The sequence below is a fragment of the Elephas maximus genome, chromosome 1 (assembly GCF_024166365.1).
Source record: "Elephas maximus indicus isolate mEleMax1 chromosome 1, mEleMax1 primary haplotype, whole genome shotgun sequence".
Lineage (NCBI taxonomy): Eukaryota > Metazoa > Chordata > Mammalia > Proboscidea > Elephantidae > Elephas > Elephas maximus.
In genome coordinates, this window is record NC_064819.1 from 222,240,108 (window position 1) to 222,267,385 (window position 27,278).

Here is a 27,278-nt window from a genome sequence, read left to right on the forward strand (position 1 = left end):
TACCTGGTAATTCAACAAGTCAGTTGTTGCTAGGTGCTGTCAAGTCTGGAATGGGGGGCACATTGTGGGAAGGTCCTATGCCCCTTTTCCACCTCATCTCCCCATGCCACAGAGACATTTAAGTGAGACTTGCAGTAACCTTTTAAACTAAAAAATCTAAGTGGTCCCATGAGAGTGGGATTATCACACGTTTCTCTGAAATTCCACTGAGACCAAATGTCTTTCCTAGTAACTGGCTTTGATGCTGTGAGGAGAGCAGAGAGCACGCTAGGCTGCAGTTGTGGAGCTGAAGTAGACAGCAGGGTGGAAAGGGCCCAGAATGTGGGATTTGTGGTGCCGAAAGGCAAGCTTGCCTAATTTATAATCCGGATGGTCCCCATGGGCAAAGTCCACCGTGTGTATCCCTGAAAAGCAGCAAAGCTCTATTCTCCTGGCAGTGCATCCTAAATGGAAAAGGAAGAGAAACACCAGTTGCACCCCATGAGTTCAAAGCCATGCTGATTCAGCTCGACGTGAGAGAACAGTGATCGGATCATCTGCTCGATGGGGCAAACACAAGCCCCCAAATACCATACTGTTTGTATAACAATGTATAGCTGTCCACAGATTTCTCACATAATCATCACAACAGGGCCCTATGGTCAGCAGATTCTGTCCATAACCAGTTAAGTCAGAGGCTGTAAACAGATGGCCCAGGGACTGAGTTTGTCTTCCACAGCTTTAAAGAGGTTTCACACACAAAAATCCAGGTTTCCAACTAAGATCCATCTGACATCAACAATGATGTCCCTCATTCCACATCCTCTCCTGAAACTGACCTCTGGACTTCTGGAAGTTTCCTGTCCATGTATGGCTGCAGTTGTTTCTGAATTATCTTCAGCAAAATTTTGCTAGTGTGTGATACATATATAATTTTTTTTATTGTGCTTTAGATGCAGGTTTACAGAGCAAATTAGTTTCTCATTAAACAATACACATATTGTTTTGTGACATTGGTTGCCAACCCCATGATTTGTCAACACTCTCCCCTTCTCAACTTTGGGTTTCCCATCTCCATTCATCCAGCTTTCAGTATGGATTATACCTCAACATAAAATAAAAATCCTCACAACTGGACCAATAAGCAACATCATGATAAATGGAGAAAAGACTGAAGTTGCCAAGAATTTCATTTTACTTGGATCCACAATCAACACACATGGAAGCAGCAGTCAAGAAATCAAAAGACGCATTGCATTGGGCAAATCTGCTGAAAAGACCTCTTTAAAGTGTTGAAAAGCAAAAGATGTCACTTTAAGGACTACAGTGCACCTGACCCAAGCCGTGGTGTTTTCAATTGCCTCATGTGCATGTAAAAGCTGGACAGTGAATAAGAAAGATGGAAGAAGAATTGACATCTTTGAATTATGGTGTTGGAGAAGAATATTGAATATACTATGGACTGCCAAAAGAATGAACAAATCTGTCTTGGAAGAAATACAGCCAGAACGCTCCTTAGAAGCAAGGATGGCGAGACTACATCTCACATACTTCGGACATGTTATCAGGAGGGCTCAGACCCTGGAGAAGTACATCATTCTTGGTAAAGTAGAGGGCCAGTGAAAAAGAGGAAGACGCTCAAGGAGATAGATGGACACAGTGGCTGCAACAAGGGGCTCAAGCATAACAACGATTATGGGGATGGTGCAGGACCAATCAGTGTTTTGTTCTGTTGTACATAGGATTCCTATGAGTCTGAACCAACTCGATGGCACCTAACAACAAGCTTTCCTGTCTCCTCTTGTCTTCTCGTCCTTGCCTATGGGCTGGTGTGCCCATTTAGTCTGGTATACATGGTTGAGCTATGTGTATTATTGTTTGTTTTATGGACCTATTTAATCTTTTGCTGAAGAGTGAACCTCAGGAGTGACTTCAGTACTTGGTTAAAAGGGTTTCTGGGGGCCATACTCTCAGAGTTTCTCCAGTCTCTGTCAGACCAGTAGGTCTGGTCTTTTTTTGTGAGTTAGAAATTTGTTCTGCATTTTTCTCCAGCTCTGTCTGGGACCCTCTGTTGTGATCCCTGTTAGAGCAGTCAGTGGGGATAGCTGGGCACCATCTAGTTGTGCTGGACTCAGCCCGGTGGAGGCTGTGATAATTGTAGTCCATTAGTCCTTGACTAATCTTTCCCTTGTGTCTTTGGTTTTCTTCATTGTCCCTTGCTCCAGATGGGGTGGAAACATAGCCTGTGATACAGTAATGATATTGTTTGATGATTCCCTTTTATAATAAGAAGAAAATACTCTATGTTTTTTAAAAAGACTCCTCAGCTCCAGCATCAGATCCTCTGGTGGTTTCTCAGATTCTCTTCCAAGAACAGCACCAGCCACTCCTCACCACCTCATGTTTTCTTCTGTTTTAATAGTTTATTTTGTTGTTGGAAATATACACAGCAGGACATAACTGATTCACCACTTTCTACTTGTGTAATTCACTGACACTGATCACACTCGTCAAGTTGTGCAACCATTCTCATCCTCTTTCTCCAGATTCTTTCTCCCCATTAACCTAAACTCACTGCCCCTAAGCTCCCCATCTAACCCTCTGATTTGCTGGTATCAGTTTGATCCCATAAAAGAGCGCAACGATCAAGGTACTTACTCGTCACTGTTTCCCGATTGGGAACAACCCATATTGAGATATACCATACAATTCACCCATTTATAGTGTACAATTCACAAGGGTATTTAGATATTCACAAGTTTGCAACCACCATCATAATCCATTTTTAGAACATTTTCATCTCTCCAGAAATAATTCTTGGACCTTTTAACTGTCACCCTCCAACTCCCCCTCCCCCATGCCCCCAGCCAAAAGCAACCACTAATCTACTTTCCGCCTCTGTGTATTTGCCTTTTCTGGATGTTTCATATAAATGGAGTCATACAACATGTGGTCCTCACAAGCCTTTTTAAAGATGACTATTATTGCGGAGTGGCAACTGTCACTAGGGTGGCAGAGTTCCTCCTCAGAGCTTCCTGAGGGCAGGCACTGGAAAGTCTCCTCTTTGTGGCCAGTGTGGTTGTGTTCAGTAGTGGTGGTCACCTACTGTCTGTTGAATGAGTGGTCTTCATTTTATGAACCAGGCAAATAAGCCTCCCAGGGGTTATATGACTTGCTTGAGAATGTAAAGGCAGTGGGTGAATGGTGATTCAAGTCTGGTCTCTGCTGTTTAGTTGCTGTACAAAACAGAACTTCTGTGAAGCTGTTTCCTCACTGGAGGGATGGGGCGCGGGGAGTAGGTTCGCTGGGGTAGGGGCGCGAATGTTTGGTGCTAGCTCGGTGCCGGGCCCCACGTGCACCCCGGCCTCTGCCTCCTTTGCAACAGCGCTGGGCTCGTCCCGGCCGCAAAGAGGCGGCTCTGCGGGTCAGGGATGGGGACAGGACGGGAGGAAGAGGGATTGGAGAGGCGGGGCCCGTGGGCCGGATGGTGGCTTCCCGGGGCTTCCCGGAGAGTGCAGTTTGCGATCCTGCACGCAGCCGCCTCTTTGAATGGAAAAGCGGCTTTTACATCATCTTTTTTGGAGAAGTTAAGATGGGGCCGGCCACAGGGTAACCAGCAGGATGAGGCCCGAGGATGGGGGATGACCCGTGTCGGCATCAGCACACGGGTGGGCGCTGCTTTATTTCTGAAGTTCTCCGGAACGCAGAAGCAACCGGTGGCAGCGCCGAGGCAGGCGCCTGAGGGCGGGAGGAAGAGTCTTTATCGGGAGCTTCAAGGAAAGGCGTGTTCACTGCGGGCGGCATTGCCCCGGGCTGCGGAGGAGCAGAGCGCGTTGGCCTGGGCTGGAGGCGATGGGAAGGCCGGGGCCCGCCTCCCCTCAAACTAGGATTCCTCGTGCCAGCGTCCACATACATCGGGCAGGCTGTTAACCCCTATCACTTTCACATCTTTTCCTTTTTCTTTCTAACATTCATCATAAATAATTGCCTTTTTTGGCCTCTAGTTTCCAAGACTCTTCATGATGTAGTTGATGCCAGAGGAATCTTGTTTCAGTTACCTTTTATCCTTTCTGAATGTTGCATTTATTTACATTTACTTTCAACCTCTTTAGGTTTTTTTTTTTTTTTTAATTGGGGCAAAATACACATAAAATTTGCCATTGTAAAGTGTGCAATTCAGTAGCATTAAGACCATGCTTGAGGGGCCTGAAGAATGGCTCTGTTTACATACAACACAACCAACAGGAATTCCGGTTCATTGTGACGGGGGGGGGGGGGGGGGGGGGGGGGGGGGGGGCACACCTTGTGGCCTTCATGTGAACAGTTGCCCTACACATGAGAAAAATAAAAAAACAATCACCACTATCTAGTTCTAGAACTTTCTTATCACCTCAAAGGAAACCAATTAAGCACTCTTCCTTTACCCCTTTTCCTGCAAGATCATTAGTTTTAAAGAGTGTGTACTGCTCAGGAGGGTCACCTTAGTGGTTAGGGTCTTAAGGCAGCAGGAGCCAAATCCACCACCCCATCTCCTGTTTTCTGCGTAGCATTCATCACCACCTGAAACCTTCTTTTTCCTTTATTGATTTTCTCATTTATCATTGTTCCTTCGCCTGGAATGGAAGCTCCATGAGGCAAGGTCTTATTGCTCTTGTTCACTGCTGGATCCTCGGCACTGGGGAGAGTGCCTGGCATAGGGTAGGAACTTGTGAAATGGTTGTTGAATGAATGTATCACAATTTGGGGTCATCTGGGTTTCATTCACACATGCTCTTTCAGTTTGAAGCCATGGCTGCCTTAGACATGAGTAGAGTGGTCAGTAGCGGGGGTCTTAGCCGTCTAGTGCTGCTATAACGGAAATACCACAAGTGGATGGCTTTAACAAAGAGAAGTTTATTCTCTCACAGTCTAGTAGGCTACAAGTCCAAAGTCAGGGCGCCAGCTCCAGGGAAGCCTTTCTTTCTCTGTCAGCTCCAGAGGAAGGTCTTTGTCATTGATCTTCCCCTGGCCAAAGAGCTTCTCAGTGCAGGGGCCCCGGGTTCAAAGGATGTGCTGTGCTCCTGGTGCTTCATTCTTGGTGGTGTGAGGTCCCCATGTCTCTCTGCTTGCTTCTCTCTTTTATATATCAAGAGAGATTAGTTTAAGACACAATGTAATCTTGTAGATCTCATCAACATAACCGCTGCTAATCCATCTCATTAACATCACAGGATTTACAACACACAGGAAAATCACATAACAAAATGATGGACAATCATTTTTGACAATACTGGGAATCATGGATCAGCCAAGTGGACACATATTTTGGGGGGACACAATTCAATCCATTAGAGGGGGACTTCTGGAGACCAAGAGCCTGGGTTAGCATCCTGCTGCACTGGGTTATCAATCTTAATTCTCTCATGGAATGGGGAAATAACACCTACCTCACAGGGTTACGCTAGGTGTTACTCTCCGCTGCTAACCGAACAGTGGTTCCAGTACACCCAGAGGCATTCAGAAGACAGATCTGGTGATCTACTTCTGAAAAATTAGCCATTGAAAACCCCATGGCTCGTGGTTCTACTCTGACACACACAGTACTCCACGAGCCAGAATCAACTGGACAACTGACCCTTACCTCAAAGGGTTATGGTAAGGATTAAATGAGAGAACATAGAGAAAATGCATAGCCCAGGAACTGCTACGTGCTAAGCCATCAACAGGTTTTGTCTTTGTATTTTTTTTTTTTTTTTTACAATACTTTAAACTAGCAGTCAGCAAATCTTATCTATAAAAGGCCAGATAGTAAATATCTTGAGTTTTGTGGGTCAAGAAGCAAAATCGAAGAGATTACGTAGGTACTTATATGTCTTAGTCATCTAGTGCTGCTATAACTGAAATACCACAAGTGCATGGCTTTAACAAAGAGTTTATTCTCTCACAGTCCAGTAGGCTAGAAGTCCAAATTCTGGAAACTGGCTCCAGTGGAAGGCTTTCTCTGTCGGCTCTGGAGGAAAGTCCTTGTCATCAGTCTTCCCCTGGTCTGGGAGCATCTCAGCACAGGAACCTCAGGTCCAAAGGACGCGCTCTGCTCCCAGTGCTGCTTTCTTGGTGGTATGAGGTCCCCACATCTCTCTGCTCACTTTTCTCTTTTATATCTCAAAAGAGATTGGCTTAAGACACTACCTAATCTTGTAGACCTCATCAATATAACTGCTGCTAATCTGTCTTATTACTTCATAGGGATAGGATTTACAACATACAGGAAAATCGCATAAAACCATGGACAATCACATAAAATGGTGAACAATAACACATTACTGAGAGCCATGGCCCAGCTAAGTTAACATATTTTAGGGGACAGAATTCAATCCATGACAATGACCTAGCCAAGTTGATATTTTGGGGGGACACAATTCAATCTATGGCATTATATAACAAGAAAAAAAGAAATTTCCACTTTTTTATTGATGAAATTCAAAATTTTATTTGTGGACACATTTAAGTTTCATATAATTTTCACATGCCACAAAATATTAATTTTTTTCAGCCATTTAAAACATAAAAGCCTTTGTTACATTATGGGTCATATAAAAACAGACTGTGGACCCTAGTTTGCTGATTCTTGTTCTAAACTAGAAGAAAGTGTATCAGTTAATTATTGCTTCATAGAATTATAGTTAAGAATCAGGTGCCTTGGTCTGCAGTATGACCTTACCACTTATTAGCTGTGAGAGCTTGGGCAAGCTGTTTGATCTCAGTTTCTTCACATGTAAAATGGAAACCATGATATCACCGACCTTATAAGGCTGTTATGGATTGTTGCTGTACTGCAGTGATACTATGAAGCATATTTTGATATCTCCAAAACTACAATGCATCATTCAATTGATTGTATCTTACAATTACTGTTGGCCAGGTGGCAGTCATGGCCAATTTGTCATTGCCTGGGCCTGTCAGAACTTGGTCATAGCCAGGCATCTTGTGGTGCCTTTCAATTGAGTTATGTGTGTCATTTAACACAAGTCTCAGCCCTGAGATTTCCCCAGGCCCTGGGGGAAATTGGGGAGGTTGGTCTGGCTAAAAGACACTTGCAGTAGACATCCAGGAACCTAAGTATATTAGTTCTTGGTTTATTTCATGGACATGTAGCTGAAAAGTTAAAGTAGCTCACCGGGTCTTTCTTCTGAGATGGCTTTTAGTAGACTCAAACCTCCAGCCTTTCCATGAGCAGCCAGTAGCATTGTTTTCACCACCCAGGGACTCCCTCTGTCCTCTTACTGCACTGTTATATTTGTAACTCATTAGGGTTTATAAACTGTATTCACCAGCGGATATGTGAGGATAAACTAATAGAAACCCTGGACATAGGCTTTTTAAGTTTTATTTGGATCTTGCAGAGCCTCTCCCCTCAGACCTGCTTGTCCTGTTGCCACATGTTTGGGCAGCAGAGTTTTCCTGAGGAGGAAGACAGCCCAGAGATGAAGGTGAGGTTTCCAAGGAGTCACACCAATCCTTCCAACTGTTCCCAGTCAGAATGGAAGTTGACAAGGCAATTATTCTAGCCCAGGGCAGGAAAATCTCTAACTAGAAACATTTATGCTACTTTTTAGGTTTATCAAGCCTGGTGAATCCTTTGTTTCATGCTTTGCTTGTGTCTCTGATTATACTGAGTAACCCCAAAGAACAAAATGCTACACATGGAACAAGTTGGGGGGGGGGGGAGGGCTAGTTTATTTTATTAGTTTAGCTGGTTAGTGCTAAGCTAACCAGCTTTCCCCGCACCTCTATTTTCTAGCACTCACCCCACTATTTTTAACTATTGTGATTACTTTTTTAACTATTGTGAAATATCTATAGATGTGTTTCCTTCATTTTATTGAGCAGTGGGCAAGACCATGAGTTTCTGGGAAAATTGCTGCTGTCGGTATGAATGTGCTTAGTGTTCAAGGGTAGCTTTGGGGCAGGAAAAAACCTACGTACAATGATTATAAAAAAGCCGATGAGGCATTGTAGTAGCTCTCTTTTCCAGATAAGGAAAATGAGATTGAGAGACACAAATTGCTCACGCTTAAAGGCCTTCTGAGTCCAAGTCCAGGCCTGGGTCCCCACTCTTAGTGACTCAGAACTACCTGGACTCCTTGTTAAAATGCACATTCCTGGGCCCCACCAAGAAGTCTTTGTACCAAGCTCCCCAGATGATCCTTATGCACACTGCTAAGAACCACTTGGACTCACACTCTAGTGTCTCTTAGCACTAGCCAAAAATAAGGACCCAATATGGCTGTGCGGACAGTTGTGAATGCCCAGGAAACAGCACAGCACCTGACTCCGGCCTGCATTATCTGACAGATGGATTTGAGTGGACTTTTAGAAGTGATTTGTAAACTTTCATACAGGGTCTCATGTATTCAACACAACAATAGTTATTTCACTGGAAGGTAAGCGCTCAATTTTTTTTTTTTTGGAGGGAAGAGAAGTACTGTTCTGTACTTTGATTGTGGTACTGGTGACAGGACTTAATATATTTGTCAAAACTCATACTGCTGCACATTCCAAAAGCAAACTACCATTTTTCAACTTAAAAATTTATACACGTAATGGATGATGATTGCAGAAAAAAAAAAAAAAAGCAAAATGAGTAAAGAAATCACTCAGTCTTCCCTTTGCGAAAGAATCCCTGTTAATGTTCTAGGATGCGACTTCTGTATAAGCTGGTTTGTCTGCATTTATGTTGTATAAAACTACCACCACTATGGACATATTACTTTACACCCTGCACTTCAAACAAGCGATAAGCTGATTGCCTCTCCTCCTGTGGACTAAATTTTTCTGAGGAATTTATTGGCAGTGCAATATTGTGATGTGTAGCCAGGCATTTATTGAAAACTCCTTGTACACTGACACAGTTTCCAGTCTTTAAGTATTTCCTGTATCACCACTATCAATGGACACTATTAAGGTGTCCAGGGATTTCCACGGGATGACTCTTAAAGGGGAATTGATAGGCCTATGAGAAGACTAATAGGAATGCTTCTGCATCTAAGGCCACCATTTCCTAGGCTCCTTATGAGGAACAATGTCTCTGGACAAACCTCCAGGCCCTGCAGCAAGTATGTTCCCCAGGTAGAGCAGAAGCCACCTATCCAGACCAGACTACCAATTCCATCCTCAGCTCCTGGTCTGGCACATTCTCCTGGATCCATAAATTACCAAAAGTAGGAGTCTATTTGAAAATACAGGCTGTGGGGCTGTGCTGGACAGAAGCTCCATTGCTGCTAGGTCAGGGAATGAATCTACGTGGTCTCCCAAGAGAAGCCCTCCTTCCACAAAAACCTGCCTCTCACAGTGCCATTTGTGAAGGGCATTTTTGTGGTATGATGAGAGTTTGGCTTAAAAATCTCTGTGCAAATGAAAGGGACTGGTCAGCGGGTGGGAGAGAGACGCTGATGAAGAGCGAGCTAATTATATCAGGTGGACACTTGAGATTGTGTTGGCAACTCTTGTCTGGAGGGGGGATGGGAGGACAGAGAGAGAGAGGGAAGCCGGCAAAATTGTCACGAAAGGAGAGACTGAAAGGGCTGACTCAAGAGGGGGAGAGCAAGTGGGAGTAGGGAGTGAGATGTATGTAAACTTATATGTGACAGACTGATTGGATTTGTAAACGTTCACTTGAAGCTTAATAAAAGTTATTAAAAAAAAAAGGAAACACCCTGCAAAAAAAAAAAAAAAAAAAGGAATGAAGTCCTGATATATGCTAGAACATGGGTAAACCTTGAAACCATTATGCTAAGAGATAGAAGCCAGTCAAAAAAGACCACATTCTGTATGATTTCATTTTGATGAAATGCCCAGAATAGGCAAATATACAGAGTTAGAAAGTAGATGAATTACAAAAAAAAAAAAAAATTTTTTTTTTTTTTAGAGGCTGGGTGGGTGGTAGTGTTGGAGAATGGAAAGCAACTACTAATGGCTGTTGGAGGAAAAAGTTCTAAAATTATATTGGGGTGATGATTGCACAACCCTGCCAATATACTAAAAAACATTGAATTGTATACTTAAAATAAGTGAAATATATATGAATTATATTCAGTAAAGCTGTTATTAAAGATATTAAGAAGGTGAAATTTTAGAACGCAATACAACTTATTATTGTTATTACTACTACCATTAAAGGTTATGTGGAGGTTTTAATGGAAAAAAAAAAAAAAAATCTCTGTGCAGTTTCCTCATCAGAAAACAAGGGACCATAGTAGTTCTGGAGGATAAATGAGAGTAGCAAAAAAGTTTTCGGTACAAAACTACATATACAGTGTAATACAGATTCTGTAAGAAAACATTGCCATGCATTCAAAAAAGGCTAAAAGGAAATACCCAAAATAACAAGAGAAGTGGGATACTGAGTGATTTTTTAAAAATTTTCCTTATAATTTTCTATTAAATTCAAATTTTCAACAATGAGAAGATGCTACATCATAATGTGAGAAGTATAAAAAGCTTAAAAACATAGTTGATGAAAAAAAAGCACATTTCAAGACACCCAAGGGTTGATGACATTTTGTAATAAAGAATTTATATATAACAGAATCAAAATAATTATGATCCTTATTTGAAGTCAAGTGCTACAACTGAAAGGGTACTATACTTACAGTCACAGAGTCTTTCCATGTGTGAGGTCTCATAGAGGTTAAGTAAGAACAGATGCTGAGGGCTTTTCTTGGGTTTTACATTCATAGGATCAATCCACTGTATAATATTCCACATTTTCCAGGAATTTCAAAAGACTTGTAGATGTTTCTGTGTTCCATATGTACGCATATTTTCTCAAGTGTGATTTCTCACATATTCAGTACAGGTAATTAGTAAAGGCTTTCAAGTATGGGAGAATCCTCACATCTTGGGAAGTACAGAGGGGAAAATAAAAAGTTTCCCTTATCACATTCCTTATACTACATGGTTATTGAAAAGTTGAGAGATAACCAAAAGTTTTCCAACATTATATTACTTACATATATATTGTTTCTTCTGAGTGTTCCTTCTCACATAATCTTCAAAAAGCTGAGAAAACTGAAGAGCTTCCCTCATTCCATACATATATAAAGGCCTCACCACTGTAAGTTCCAGTGACTAGTGAGATTTGAGGAAAAACTAAAAGCTTTCCCATATTCCTTACATTCATTAAGTTTCTCTCCACTATAAGATGTTATACGCGTAGGGAAGTATGAGGAGAGACTAAAAGGCTTTCCCCCACTCCTTACATTCATAAGTCCTCTCTCCACTGTAAGATCTTAAATGTGTAGTGAGTAATGAGGAATGATTAGAAGCTTTCCCTCATTCCTTACATTCATAAGGCTTCTCTCCACTGCGAGTTATTATGTATTTAGTGAGGGCTGAAGATGAGCTATAGGGTTTTCCCCAATCCTTACATTTATAACGTTTCTCTTCAATAAGAGTTTTCACAATAGGTCTTAGGAAAGAGGGACAATGGCTAGCTTCTCCACATGGCTTAAGCTGGTAATGTTTGTACCCAATGTGAGATCTGACGTGATGTTTAAATGATGAATGATCCATGAAGGCTTTTCCACATTCACAGTGTTCATAAGAATTTACTCCAGCAGGAATTCTTTTGAACCTAGTAGGATTTGCAGTCTGGCTGAAAGTTTTTCCACACTGATTACCTTCTTCACTTTTCTTTACTTTCTCATCTTTACTTTCATATAGGCTCTCTATATCTTCTGTTAAAAATACGAAGCATGTTGTTAGAATTATGTTTGTTACCATTTCACAATTACCATAACACAGTGAATGTGTGTATTTTCTGCCTTGAGTTGTCTCATACCACATAAATTGAATCATCTCACAAAGGGCACTACCATTACTGTCAGAGTCTTTCTAAATAATGGGGCTTTCAGATAACTGGATACAAGTGAACTATGTTTCAGATACCAATATCTGAGTCACACTTATGGAAATAATGTGTTGTGAAAATTATGTGAACTCACAATTTTAGAACTAGTTGTATATACATATATATACACACACATACATATTATACACACACACGCAAATGCCATGACACCTTAAGACTCTATCCTGAAGGACTCCTGACTGTTATGTGAAAGATACTCACCTCGCCTGCCTCCCCGGTTGTGATTTTCACGGCCATGGACCTTCAGAGATTTTTCTCAACATGGAGGACCAGCAGTCCTTCTTCATGAATTGCACTATTATGTGTTCACTGGATAATTTTTATCCACTATTATCCTGTTGAGAAACTGACCAAATAAATTTTCAGTAGAATTTCACAATATAAAACAAAACAGTAAGGTAATTTTATGAGGAAAAACGCATCTGTGAGGAAGGAAATACTGTGAGGCATATGGCAGTTCTAGGACTTAAACAACTGTCAGTAGGTTAAAAAAATTTACCAAGAAATAATTCCATGATGATTGAGAGTGATGGTGACATAATATGGTATAACTAGGAGAGCAAAATAGAAAGGTACTGCAAAAAATGCATGTGCTTAAAGGTGATATTATAAAAGGAAACGGGAAGTTGTTTTTTTTTTTTTTTTTCTTTTTTTTGCCACAAACACAAGAAGGCATGAGAAGATGGCTAAAAAATCAAAAAAGTCAGCTCAGGTATATGTGGATGTTCAAATTACTCAAACCAAAAGAGATTTTTTTTTTTTAGTTGACTTCTTCAAATGTCATTCCATCGCAGCAGGGCTGGTCCTTCGAAGGATTCTTGCCTTCCTGTTGCTCCCTGACACAGTGGCTCTGTGTAAGTCCCATCTCCGCTCTCCTCAGATCTTTCCCTGGAATCTCAGGGAGAAAAACTAGTGTGCTTCACATGGTGCTCATGGAGAAAGGGAAATAATGAGAGAAGACAGAGGAGCACATATCCCTGACACTGCACCAGTACACTGGTCTCCAGGTTCTCTACACAGATAGGTGTGAGTTTATTTGCAGCAAAATAATCGCCTAAAATTTGCAATAAACACTGTAGAACTGTAAAAAAAGATGTTCTAAACCACAGATCTCTCTTTGCCCCAAACTGACCCCTGAAGTCAATGCTCACACTTACAACACTTAAAGAGTCTAAAGATTTTTAACCACAAAAGTAAAAGTCAATTTAATACACAGATTTTTATTTTCATGGGGAAGCCACTACAGTCTAAGCCCCATGAAAGCAGTGACAACATCTGTCATGTCTGTCAAAATATTCCAATTGCTCACCCCAAATCTTCTAAGAAAGTTGATGAGTACAATATATTTATTCGCTAGAGAGATAATTTTTTTTTTTTTTTAGAGAGGTAAAAAAAAAGGAAGCCACCCTTACCTGAGTCCAGGTTCCTGAAGGTTTCCACCATCACGTCTCTGTAGTTTCCTCTGAGAAAAATCCAGCAAAGCCCACTCTTCCTAGATAAATTCCACAGCCACGTCCTCAAAGACTACTGAGTCCTAAAACATAACACAATTTCTGGATCACAGTGTACCTACCATCTTCCTCAATGTATGCAAAAGGATGGGTGAAGTTATCAGTTCAGGGGAACTGCGAATTCACATCACAGGAAAGGTCACACAAGGTTCCTTCTGCGTCCTACTCTACACTTTGGCCATCAGCCTCATGCCTTTGTTGACTACATTTACCTCTTGGCTGTTTGCATCTTATGTCATAGACTGAAAAATATTTCTAACACACTGAACTTATCTCTCCACAGTTTGACTGTGACACATTCCAGTGTTATTTGTCTCTATATTTTTAGTCCAGAGCAGCCAGGACACACAGCAAAAGGGAGAGAAATCCTCAACAAATGAATGACCTATATACACATTCAGATCTTCATTTCTTTGTGGAAAAAAATAAATTTCACCTCCTTCCATTAGATCCACCAGAACACGCAGTAAAACATGAAGTACAAGGTGAAAGCAGGATGGAATACTAACAAATAGGAAACACTGAGGGACTTGAAGCTTTTCCTTGGGAGACCCAAAGGCCCACACAAACAAAGTAGCAACACAGCCTGAGCTGTCTGTATCTTGTTCAGGACCACTTGCCAAAAAGAGGATAATGTTACTGAGAATTAAGAATTTTTACATGTCTTTCACATCTTTTTTCAATAACTCAGCAGTTGCACTGTCATCCCATCTGGCCATTTCATGGAGTCAGGCAAGGGGATTAGAACGTTAAACACAGCTCAAGTGAGAGACGGGAGTCATGAGAATACAGATCTCCCCACAATTCTCAAGATTTCAATCCTGAATGCTACTGAACATCATTTGTGACCATCCCCCTCAACAAACATACAGAGACACCCACACAAATACACGCTAATGTTATAGGATGAAAAAGAGCCCTATTTCTACAAAGGCCAAAATCATGGTCTTGTATTTGCTGACTATGAAGAATAGGTTAAGACTTGCATTTTATAAGTAAGTTAGTAGAGGATCAGGGGATTTATCAGTTTATCTGCCCATGAATCCTAAGAAACTTATACACCAGTCCTCTGGAGGTTCCACATCAAAATTTTCTCACATGAGAAGCCCCTGGAAGAATACAAGTTTGAGTATCTAACCTGCACATGCATGACAATCTGAACTTTGTTTGACCACTGGAACCTCCTGGGGTATACGGTCTTGTGAAAGATCATAATCTTGAGAAATATCTTCAACCCATTAACTTCCACATGCAGTGAGGAGAGAAAAGGCTGCCACACAGCACTTCTGAAGCTAAAATTACTCTGAACAACAGAGCAGCTGTAGAATAGGAAGGCTCCCCTTGTCAAGGCAGGGGTGAATGAGCTGCCTAAGTCATCTTTAATCATGACACAGAACCAAAATTCAGGTCTCCTGGACTGCAGTGGGCCAGGTTACATATTTTAAAGCCATGAAAACCCCTGACATCCATTACTACAATATGTAAAGTATAAAACGTTCCATTTATCGAGCAAAACTACAAAATGTGAAACGTTCGCAAAAAGCTTTTGACACACTAGCTCATTTATTTCTCATAATGACTGTAATTAATGGAATTATGTCCCCCCCAAAATGTGTGTATCACTTCAGCTGGGCCATGATTTCCCTATTGTGTGATATTCCTTTATCACACAATATCCTTTATCCTGCCTCTATGATGTTAATGAGGGAGGATGGGCCTGCAGTTGTGTTAGTGAGGCAGAACTCCACCTACAAGATTGAATTGTGTCTTGAGGCAATCTCTTCAGATATAAAAGAAAATAGTGAGCTGATGCCCTAAATTTGGATTTTAGCCTACTTTACTGTGAGAGAATAAATTTCTCTTTGTTAAAGCCATCCACTTGGGGTATTCCTGTTATAGCAGCAATAGAAACTAAAACAGAATTTGGTACCAAGAGAGTGCGGTGCTGCTCTAACAGATACCTAAAATGCGGAAGCGGTTCTGAAACTATGAATCGATAGAGGAGCAGCAGCGACAGGTGGCCAGCAGCAGCAGAGGACCAGCGGGAGCAGCAGTGAACCAGCAGCAGCAGAACCAGGAGACCATTGCCAGACAGTACCAGACAGCCAACCCACTGAGTGACGAAGTTGAAGGCCTGTGTGCAGGAGGCTTCCTGACAGAGTGGGGTGCCTCCAGGCACATATAGGTGGAGCTACAGAGCTTTGGAACACTTGCCACAGCGGGGGTGAGGTCCAAGGGCTAAGAGACCAAGAAACCAGGAAGCAGAAGCTGAAAAGACAAGAAACACAGGAAGCCAAGCTGCCTCAGTCTCAAAACGTACGGCCTTGACCTCTGGAGTTTGAAACGGTGGAGCCATGGCCTCTGGTATTCCTAAGGGTGGAGCTGCCACTCAGATGGACTAGGAGAATTGTGCGCCTAAAGCTGAGGGAGTAGAGTTGCTGTCCCAATGGGACTGGAAGGCAGAGCTGAAGCCCAGAGCCGAGAGGCCTCCAGTCAGAACTTGGAGAGTATGGCCAATACCTAGAGTCTGGAGGGTAGGACTACTGTGTAAACTGTCTCAGAGAACAGAGGGTGATTTTCAGAGCTTTGAGAGCTAATGTAATGTGTTCTGCTGACTTGCTTGGTGCCTGTTATCCCTTCTTTTCCTTCAGTTTTTCCCATTTGTAATAGAAATGTCTAGCTGTGCCTGTTCTGCCATGGTACTTTTGGAAGCAAATAATTTGTATTCTAGATTTCACATATGAAGAGGAATTTTTGGATTTTGGACTTGGAGTTAAGACTTTTGCTATTATATGATGGGGTGAATACGTTTTGCATGTTGCAAGAATGCGATTTTTTGGGAACCAAAGGGTGGAATGTCATGGATTGAATTATGTCCCCCCAAACATGTGTCAATTTGGCTGGGCCGTGATTGCTGGCATTGTGTGACTTTCCTTTATGTTGTAAATTCTGCCTCTATGATGTTCATGAGGGAGGATGGGCAGCAGCTGTGTTAGTGAGGCAGGACTCCACCTACAAAATTGGATTGTGCCTTGAGGCAATCTCGAGATATAAAAGAAAAAAGCAAGCGGAGACCGTGGCGGGGGGAGGCGGCTAATACCACCAAGAAAGCAGTGCCAGGAGCAGAGCGCATCCTTTGGACCTGGGGTCCCTGTGCCTGAGAAGCTCCTTGACCATGGGAAGACTGAAGACAAGGACCTTCCTCCAGAGCTGACAGAGAGAGAAAGCCTTCCACTGGAGCTTATGCCCTGAATTTGGACTTCTAGCCTACTTTACTGTGAGAGAATAAATTTCTCTTTGTTAAAACCATCCACTTGGGGTATTTCTGTTATAGCAGCACTAGATGACTAAGACAATGACTCTCCTAAGCAGATACTCTTTCAAACAGTTCATAGCTAAGGAAAATTACAATCAATAACATACTCAATACTCTGTCTCCCAGGACATAAGGAAAAAAAAAAAGAGCAGGAACTGGAAACTGGCAGAACTAACTCTGTCAGAACTTTGGAACCAAAGGTTTACTGCAATCAAGCGAGCACAGGTCAAGAAAAAGATGATTTAAAAATGGCAGAAAAGGTTTGTGGCATTTTCTACTTGCCTATGCCTCGACTGCTGTCTGGTTAGGTGGGTCTGTTAAACCAGTGACAGCCTGCATTTCCAGAGTGGGCTGGAAAGAACTAAAGAAAAACATGGACAAAGAACTAAGGAAAAACAATGTATCAACAAAATGAGAATATCAACAAAGTGAAATGAATTATAAACAGGAACCAAGGAAATTTTGGAGGTGAAAAGTAAAATAACTAAAATGAAAAATTTACTAGAAGAGTTGAGCTGGTAGAATGATCAGTTTATTTTGGATACAGGACAATTGAAATTATTCAGTCTGAGGATCAAAAAGGAAAAAGAATAAAGAAAAGTGAGGAGAGGCAGAGGGACTTTTAGGACACCATCAACTGGATAAACATATGCATTATCAGTGTACACAAAAGAGAAGTGAGCGAGAAAGGAGCATAAAGAATATCTATAGAAATAATGGCTGAAATCATCCTAAATTTGATGAAAAACATGAATCAGCATATTCAAAAAGCTCCATGAACTCCAAGCAAGAATAACTCAAAGAGATCCACACTGACAAATATTATACCCAAACTGTTGAAAACCAAAGACAAAGAGAGAATCTTGAAAGCAGCAAGGGAACTGACACATCACACATGAGAGAGCTTCAATAAAATTAACAGAATTCATAGGACCAGAAGGCAGTAGAATGGTGTATTTGAAGTGCTGAATGAAAATAAATAAAATGTCAACCAAGAATTATTTAACTGCCAAAACTGTCCTTCACGATGAGGATGAAATTAAAACATACTCAGATAAACAAAAGCTTAAGGAATTGGTTACCACCAGACTAGACTTGCCTTACAAAAATTGCTATAGGGCGTCCTTCAGGCTAAAATGAAAGAACACTGGATAGTAATCTGAAGCTGTATAAAGAAATAAAGATCTCCAGTACAGGCAATTATACGGGCAAATATAAAGGCCAGTATTATTATATTTTAGGTTTTTACTTATACTTTTTATGTCATACATGATTTAAGTAACAAATGCATAAAAGTATTTGTAAATGTATGTTATTGGAGACACAATGGATGAACATGTAATTCATGAGAACAAAACTTAAGGCAGAGATATGGAGGTATACAGAACCAAATTTTTTGTATACTACTGTAATTAAGTAGGGAATAATCTGATTTCAACTGTTATAAATCCAGGATGTTAAATGTTACCCCCATGGTAACAAATAAGAAAACATCTACAACACATATGGAAAAGGAGATGAGAAGGGAAACAAAACGATGACAGAATTAAAGAGAGAAACAGTTCTACAATGACAGTTTATACAATCACACATCAAAGACATCATATATGAAGAAAGAAAAAGGTCATTTAAAAGACAGGAAAGAAAGAGAAGACCAATACGGATGTCAGAAGATACCGCGAAATTTGCTCTTGAATGTAGAGCAGCTAAAGCGAATGGAAGACATGACAAAGCAAAAGAGCTAAACAGAAGATTTCAAAGGGCAGCTCAAGAAGACAAAGTAAAGTATTATAATGAAACGTGCAAAGACCTGCAGTTAGAAAACCAGAAGGGAAAACATGTTCAGCATTTCTCAAGCTGAAAGAAATGAAAAAAAATTCAAGCCTCAAGTTGCAATACTGAAGGATTCTATGGGCAAAATATTGAATGATTCAGGAAGCATCAAAAGAAAATGGAAGGAATACACAAAGTCACTGTACCAAAAACAATTGGTTGTTGTTTTACCATTTCAAGAGGCAGCATATGATCAAGGAAGAAGTCCAAGCTGCAATGAAGGCACTGGCAAAAAACAAGCTCCAGGAACTGAGAGAATACCAATTGAGGTGTTTCAACAAACAGATGCAGCACCCACAGGTACTCACTCATCTATGCCAAGAAATTTGAAAGACAACTACCTGGCCAGCTGACTGAAAGAGATCCACATTTGTGCCCATTCTAAAGAATGGTGATCCAACAGAATGCAAAAATTGTTGAACTGTATCATTTATATCACACACAAGTAAAATTCTGCCAAAGATCATTCAAAAGTGGTTGTAGGAGTACATCAACAGGGAACTGCCAGAAATTCAAGCTGGATTCAGAAGAGAACGTGGAAATGAGGAATATCATTGCTGATGTCAGATGGTTCTTGGCTGAAAGCAGAGAATACTAGAAAGACGTTTACCTGTGTTTTATTGACTATGTAAAGGCGTTTGACCGTGTGGATCATAACAAAGTATGGATAACACTCTGAAGAATGGGAATTCCAGAACACTTAATTGTGCTCACGAGGACCTTGTACATAGACCAAGAAGAAGTTGTTACAAAAGAACAAGGGGATACTGTGTGGTTTAAAATCAGGAAAGGTGTGCATCAGAGTTGTATCCTTTCACCATTCTTATTCAATTCGTATGCTGAGCAAAATAATCCAAGAAGCTAGACCATTTGAAGAACGTGGCATCAGTACTGGAGAGAGACTCATTAACAACCTGTGATACGCAGATGATGCAAACTTGCTTGTGGAAAGCAAAGAGACTTAAAGCACTTACTGATGAAGATCAAAGACTACAGCCTTCAGTGTAAATTACACCTCGACATAAACAAAAACCCTTACAACTGGACCAATAAGCAACATCGTGATAAACAGAAAAGTCTGAATTTGTCAAGGATTTCATTTTACTTGGATCCACAATCTGCCCAAGGAAGCAACAGTCAAGAAATCAAATAACATATCGCACTGTGCAAATCTTTACAGTGTTGAAAAGCAAAAATGTCACTTTGAGGACTAAGGTGCGCCTGACCCAAGCCATGATTTTTTCAATCGCCTTAAATGCATAAGAAAGCTGGACAATGAATAAGGAAGACCAAAGAAGAATTGATGCCTTTGAATTATGGTGTTGGTGAAGAACATCGAGTATACCATGGACTGCCAGAAGAAAACACAAATCTGTACTGGAAGACATAGAGCCACAGTGCTCCTTGGAAGCAAGGATGGCGAGACATCATCTCACATACTTTGGACATGTTATCAGGAGGGACTAGTTCCTAGAGAAGGACATCATGCTTGATAGAGGGTCAGCAAAAAAGAGGAAGACCCTCAACAAGATGAACTGACATAGTGGCTGTAATAATGGGTTCAAACATAACAACGATTGTGAGGATGGCGCAGGACCAGGCAGTGTTTCGTTCTGTTGCAGATAGTGTTGCTATGAGTCAGAACACTCAATGGCACCTAACAACAACAACAATCATAGTAGGAGATTTTAATATTCCACTTTAAATAATGGACAGATTATCTACACAGAAGATCAATAAGGAATTTTTTTTTTATCAAGTAACAAACCTTACAGTCATGTTGTGGTGCGACGGATGGCTTTTATATGGCCTTTCTCACCATGGTCTTGCAACTCACACCGAAGTGATTGGGTGGGACTATACAAATAAGGTATATGGAACTCTAACAAAGGGATTGGTCAGTTTTGCCATCACGCTAGCCTTAAAATGAGCCATCACAGAAGTGGAAGGAGATGATCTCACCAACATCAAGAAAGTAGAGCGAGGAGTGGAGCGCGTCATTTAGACCCAGGATCCCTGCACGGAGAAGCTCCTGGAACCAGGAGACTGAGAGACAGAATGCGAGCGAGAGAGAGAGAGATGTAACATTGAAGGTGGTGAGAAGCGGTGACAGCAGAACCAAGATACAGCCCAGCCCACAGAGTAAGAAAGCCAAGCGCCTTCAGACAGGAGCCTTGCTGGTGAGTGTAGGGTGCCTCTAGGTACTTGGTGGAGCTAGGTTTGCTTACCCACAGAGGTAGACCTGAGCACCTTCAGGCCAAAGCTTACTGGCAGAGTGGGGGGTGCCTCAGGGTACTTATCGTTAGAGCTAAAACAGCTTTGTAACACTTGCCCAAGCAGGGCAGAGGCCAACGGCCAGAGAGAGGCATGCCTATGGGCATGACTGAGAAGGGACTACGCTGATGGAAGAACTGTATCCAGAGCATTCCTGAACCTAAATTGTAAACTCTTACTTCCCGAATAAACCCCATAATCACGAGTATTGTGTGTGAGTTCCGTGTGGCCACTGCAATGAATTATGGAACTCAGCAGAGAAGTAGAGAGTGCCATGGGATGTTTGGTGTCAGAACTGGTAAAGATGGCGGAGAGAGGAGGCATGTCTGACCTCTGCCTCAAAGGAGCCTTGGGTTGTTGATCTTGATTCTCCTTTCCCCCTTGTGAAGTTAAGGGAGGTCAGATGCTACCCTCATGCCATTTTTATACCTAGAAATTCCAATTTAGAAGTATAAAACTATTTAAGATCTAATCATTAAGGGCCTAAGTTTTTTAAATAATATATTTGTGCAAATCATAAAAATGTTAAGCCAGAGCTTTTTTTTTTTTTTTTCTTTAAAAAAAACAGAGACCAGGGATATCAGTATGTACTGATAGTCAGGAGAATGTTTCAAAATGGCTAGAATAGAAAACTCAGGGTTCTCATACAATATGTTAGATGCAGAAGAAGTCTTTAAGATCCTTCTCAAGATTTAAGTAAGCTTTAGAGTAACGTTTACATTGATTAAAATAGGCATTCCTCTGTGTTTGAGAAGTTTTATATCCACTAAATTTAAAAATTCTCAGTAGAAACATACCCAACTAATCTGGAAATTTGCTTCCAGTGGAAACTCTGACCTTAAGAACTTAAACACACCAATCTCATATATCGAACTTCTCTAACAAATTAAAAAAAAAAGAAACAAAACTTTAATTTTAGATTCCAGCTGAAGACTGTGGAGAGCCGTTGAAAAGTATACAGATTTAATACTCTTTTTTGCAACAAGCAGGTGGGAGGACAAGGCCCTAGACTGGGGAATCATGTTTCTCATGTATCTAAAAGCCTCAAGGCAAAAGCATTCCCCACTGGAAAAAAAGAATGGATGTGGAGGACCCACACATGACCCAGCTGGACCCACTCTCTGCAGCGTGTTTTTTGGTGAGGTCAGGAGAGCAAGAACCCCACCCAGGACCCCATAAACAGAATCAGGAGCAAGAACCCCATCCAAGACCCCATAAACAGAGTGCGGGCCTTCCCCTACTAACGCCTTCCCCTTTTTTTACCCCATCGCAGTGCGAGACATGGAGCTAGCTTTGGAACTACACAGAAAAGGCTCCAGTGCCAGAAGGAAGCCAAGGAAACTGTATGCAGTGAGAGGACAAGGATGGTCCCAGAGGGACTGGGGCTCAGACTCCTCGGCCTGAGCCGTTCTGTCTTCAGGCTCCAGTCAGGAAACTGTCATTCCAAACACAGCACCAAGGCCCAGGGTGGGGATGTTAACACTCCGTGGTGCTAGCCCTGAGGGTCACATGAGGAAGGTGATCCCAGGCATCCAAGGCTTGAAAACCACATATGTGAAGGGCCCAGTAACAGCGGAGGAGGGCCTTAGGATGCCTCTTAGGATTTAGTCCCTTGGCCTCCTCTGCCACCTTTTACCTCACAGAAGAAACTCAGAGTGCAGAGCACAAAACTAGTCCCCCACCAAATCATATTTAGCCTCACTCCCTTATGCTAAGAATTACCCAGTTCTTTGTGTTACTCACCATTTCCTGGCTCCAGCTTCTGGAAGTTAAGCAGATGTCCTCTCTGAGCCCAAGAAGCCACTTTAGAGGGATGGGAGTGGAAGCAGAGCCACTGGGCAACCTGGAGGCAGATGAATCCTGTTTGGTCCACACAGCCAGTCAACAGTTGAAATCCTTACTTGTGATTTATGGATGTGCAAGATGGTTGTCCTAGGTCCCCAGCTGCCTAGACTGGACGAGTTCTCCCTGTGCCACTCCTGGGACCTGAAATAGAAGAAGATGGAGGGAGACAGTGTTGAATAAGGAGGGAGTGACAGGTTCTTGGCCTTCAGCCCAGGCTCAAGGCAACGCTCCACCCTCAGAGCATCCGCATTTAAGGCAGAACAAGCTCCAGCCTTCCAGAGCACACACGTGCATTCTTCACACAGCTACACAGGTCTCTTCTTCCAGCAACAAGATCACAGATGGAAGAATTTTCTCATACCCAAGCGTGAGAAGCATCCATATCTGGACAGGCTGGAAAATGTGAACCTGATTTCCTCCAGGGAGCCAGGGGTCCAAAGTTGAGGTTGTGGGTTCACCTATGTAACTCTGTCCCTTATAGATCAACACACGCACTGTTATTTAATCATGGGTGAATTTTCAGGATTTTTCAAGTTTGGTCAGTGAACTTATGCTTCACTGATTTTTAATTATATGTAATTAAAACCCTCTGTGCTTTTTTTTTTAATTTTTTCATTTCATTTCTAGGATTGTAATATGTGATCGATATTTTTCCTGCTGCTTTTGCAATTAACATTTCTTTCTTCCCCTTAACATTTTTTTCTCCTTCATTCTCAAACAAACCATGACACCACCAGTCCCTCTGCTTTTGAGAAATCTGGGAGGACTCCTGAACACTTTCTTTTTCAACCTTATAAGAAAACAAAAAAATTAACAAAAAAATCAGAAAATCATTAAGTTTTTTCTAAGGAGTCATCTTCTGCCTCTGTTCCCATTTATTTTCATCTTGCTTCCCCACTAAGCTGACTCCTACTCTTTTATTTCTTGGTCTCAGTGTAAATGTTCTCTCTTTCTCTCATCATCTTTACACCAGTGTCTCCCCTTTAAACATTATCCTTCCTGCTTTCTCTAATCGTTGCTGTTAGGTACCTTTGAGTCGTTTCTGACTCATAGTGACCCTATGTAAACTGAATGAAACACTGCCCGGTCCTGTGCCATCCTCACATTTGTTGCTATGTTTGAGCTCATTGTTGCAGCCACTGTGTCAATCCATCTTGTTATGGGTCTTCCTCTTTTTCGCCAACCCTCTACCGTTTTTCTCTAATAGCACTCTCTATTTTAATTCACATCCTTATTTCTATACGTATGATTTTCAGCATAAAATAGAAGCTTGTTTGGTATGTAGAATCTCAAGTCCTACCCCCAACGTGCTGAATCAAAGTGTGCATTTTAACAAGACCCATAGGTTATCTACATGACATTCAGCTTTGAGAAGCATTTCCTGCTCTATAGCCTGTAACTCAAGGAACAAGCATTCTATCAACTGATGCCCTTTGAACCATCTACACCATATCATTTTCTATCTTCCTGATCCGCAAACAATCTCCACGTCTAGGCCTCCTCACAGTCTTCCTTACCTTGCTCATAATAAGCTCCTGTCTGACGTCATTCAATCATAGCTGTCACTTCCAAAATCTATTTGCAGCACAGGAACTGTGTTGTTGTTAGGTGCCGCCAAGTTGAGTCGATTCTGACTCAGTAGCCCTATGTACAACAGAACAAAACACTGCTTGGTCTCACATCCTCCTCACAATCATTGCTATGTTTGAGCCCATTGTTGCAGCCACTATGTCAATCCACCTAACTAAAGATTCTTCTTTTTTGCTGACTGTCTACTTTACCAAGTATGATGTCCTTCTCCAGGGGCTGGTCCCTCCTGATAACATGTCCAAAGTAAGTACGCAAGATAAAGTCTCACCATCCTCGCTTCTAAAGAGCATTCTGCCTATACTTCTTCTAAGACAGATTTGTTCATTCTTCTGGCAGTCCATGGTATATTCAATATTCTCCACCAACATTACAAATTCAAATGCGTCAATTCTTCTTCAGTCTTCCTTATTCCTTATTCATTACCCAGCTCTTGCATCATGTAGCTGAATGCAACTGAAAATATCATGGCTTGGTCAGGTTCTGTTTTAAATCACAAATGTACTCACACCCACTCCTGTTTAATGCCCATCAGTGGCTGTCCACTGGCCTTCAAAAAGCCCACAGTAGTCAGCATGGTTCTAGACGATCTGTTGCCCTTGCCTCTTCTGGTCTGGCTCACACAGCCCCCACCCCCAACCCACACTTTGTTTTCTCTGCTTCAATCATCTCTGATTTCCACCAAGGAATGGATAATACTGAGTTCTTGGCTGCTTCACAGATTTACACACTCATTTTGCCCAAGTAAATACTCTTTCCACACCCACCCATCACACATACTATCAGCCCTGCTCAACCATGCATGTAACTAAATCAAATTAATTTTTTGAATCTTCACAAAATATTTTTCCCTTTCAAGTAGTCCAACCTGACTCTTAGGTCCTTTCATTACGGGTATCAGATGTCCCTAGTTTTTCATTATTTGTTTAAAACTATCTCCCACACTAGACTGTAAATGTATGGGCAGGCACTATATGTTTTGTTTTCTTATTTCTTCTGACATATGACAATTGATCATTGAGGATACACACAAAATAATCACACACACACAATTATCGCCTGTTGTATATACTTTTGAGTAGCACTATCCAATGGAACTTTCTGGGGAGACAGACATATTCTGTTTCTGTACAGTCCAATATGGTAGCCGCTATAGCCCCATGTGACTATTCAGCATTGAACACATGATAAGCACAACAAAGGAACAAAATTTTTTCTTTTAGTTTTAATTGATTTTAATTGAAATAGCCACATCTGGCTAGTGGACATCACAGCTCTAGCAGACTCACCAGAAATCTAAGTGACCGGTACAGCAAAGAGGGTGTGAAGTTGCCATCAGCACAATGCAGAGCTTCACAGCTTCTTGTTTGCTGGAAGCCTGTTGCACAGGGGAATAGAGCAAAGGTAATATTCAATTTAATTTGGTTGTGTTTACATGATTAAGGTTAATATCAATCTGAATTGGATTTACCTCCTTCTGAAAAGTTCAGTGACATTTAAACATAGCAATGAGTGGGAGTAACTCTGTGGGGGCAGGACGTGCACTCCCTGAGGAGATGACATTTGAGGTGAGTCCTAAATAATAAGAATTATTGGATTTTTTTTTTTTTAATTTTGAATTCTTATGGTTAAGAAGTTTTTCTCTAGTCAGAGGAAGTACCTGGAGCAAAGACCAAAAAGCAGAGAAAATCTTGACTTCTTGGAAGAAGTTTTTAGAAAATGTGTCAAAAACATTTCTCTTGAGGGTGTTATAAATTTAAGTCAGAGAGTTATACGGGAGGGCCCGGCATAGTGTGGCTACAGGAAGTCGCCAGGCTCCGGAGCAGCCCAGGGTGGGCGGAGAGGCAGCGCCCTGAGACCCCGGGACAGCAGCACGGGGCCAGGCAGGGCGCTGACAAACGCCGGAGCGGGAGCGCGACCAAACACGGCTGCGCGGGAGGACGCGCACTTCCGCTTTCGGTTTCGGAATTGCAAGGTGCTGAAGAGGAGCGCTGGCGTCGTGGTCGCTAAGCGTTTAGCTGGTAACTGGCGAGTTGTGGGTTTGAACCACTAGCCGCTCCTTGGGAGAAAAATGTGGCAGTCAGCTTCGGTAAAATTACAACCTTGGGAACGCCAAGGGGCAGTTCTACTCTGTCCTAGAGGGTCGCTACGAGTGGGAATCCACTAGGAGGCAATGGGTTTGGTTTGGTTTTTGGAAGTATGGAGAGGAGGGGTTCCGTGGCCCGACCCAGAGGCCTCCACCTTGTGACCGTGGGGTTCAGTGGCTCCCTCTTGGACTTGGCATCTGCCAACTGCCGTCTTTTATTTCCTCTGTAGAGAAAAGCCTAGCTTTCCTGAAATACATGTATAATGAGCTTAAAGGTGGATTTCAGTAGGCAAAGATTGCTAATACACTTGGGGAGCAGAGAAAGTTGGTATTTGCAAATTTGGCCCTTTGGAAAAAAATTTAACATGTTATTTGGAGGAATAATTTGTTTGGTCCTCATAAATATTTGTCCATCTTTAGAATCCTGGAAGTCTGAAGCGTTGGCTTCTGTTTCATAGTTTGTCTTCCCTTTCATATCACATCTTTACCCAGGAGCAGGGCAGTGATGGAGCAAACCCAGTTTGATTTCTGCAAGAGCTGAGGAACTTGGAGAGAGAAGTTTTCCAGGCTAAGAGGCAGGCAGATACCAGTCCTTGTGAGAAACAGTACACCAATGGTGAAGTACTTTTAGATCTAGAGCAGGGGGAATTAATGACTCATTTTTTATCTGTCAGTGCAGCATTTCCAATGGTGGGAATCAAACAAATAGAAAAGACAGTATGAAACCTATTACTAATTCTGGCATAAGTTATTAATGATACTACCTCTGCCCTAGATGGAGTACAGACCATTCTCAACTCATAGTCATGAGTAGTAGAGGACAGTTGTATTGCTCTAGATTTCTCGTTGGTTAGTCATAGTGGTGTCTGTGCCATTGCTAATACTTTCTGTTGTAGCTGGATCAATAGAGTAGGCAAGGTAGAACAGGGTGTACAT

At 41.8% G+C, this 27,278-nt stretch overlaps 1 protein-coding gene and 1 pseudogene across 2 annotated transcripts in view; both read left to right on the forward strand.

Annotated features, from left to right (window-relative positions):
* The first annotated feature begins 4,167 nt into the window (after nucleotides 1–4,167).
* On the forward strand, nucleotides 4,168–4,316 carry LOC126058028 (uncharacterized; annotated as a pseudogene).
* A 21,899-nt stretch (nucleotides 4,317–26,215) lies between these two features.
* Nucleotides 26,216–27,278, forward strand: part of MTHFD1L (methylenetetrahydrofolate dehydrogenase (NADP+ dependent) 1 like) — a 232,870-nt gene continuing 231,807 nt past the window's right edge. The window contains exon 1 of one of the 2 annotated variants that reach the window (XM_049903523.1): nucleotides 26,216–26,277. The gene's annotated coding sequence lies outside the window, so the exon portion shown is untranslated. Of the gene's footprint in view, nucleotides 26,346–27,278 lie in introns of both variants that reach the window. The other variant, XM_049903513.1, reaches the window with a different exon arrangement.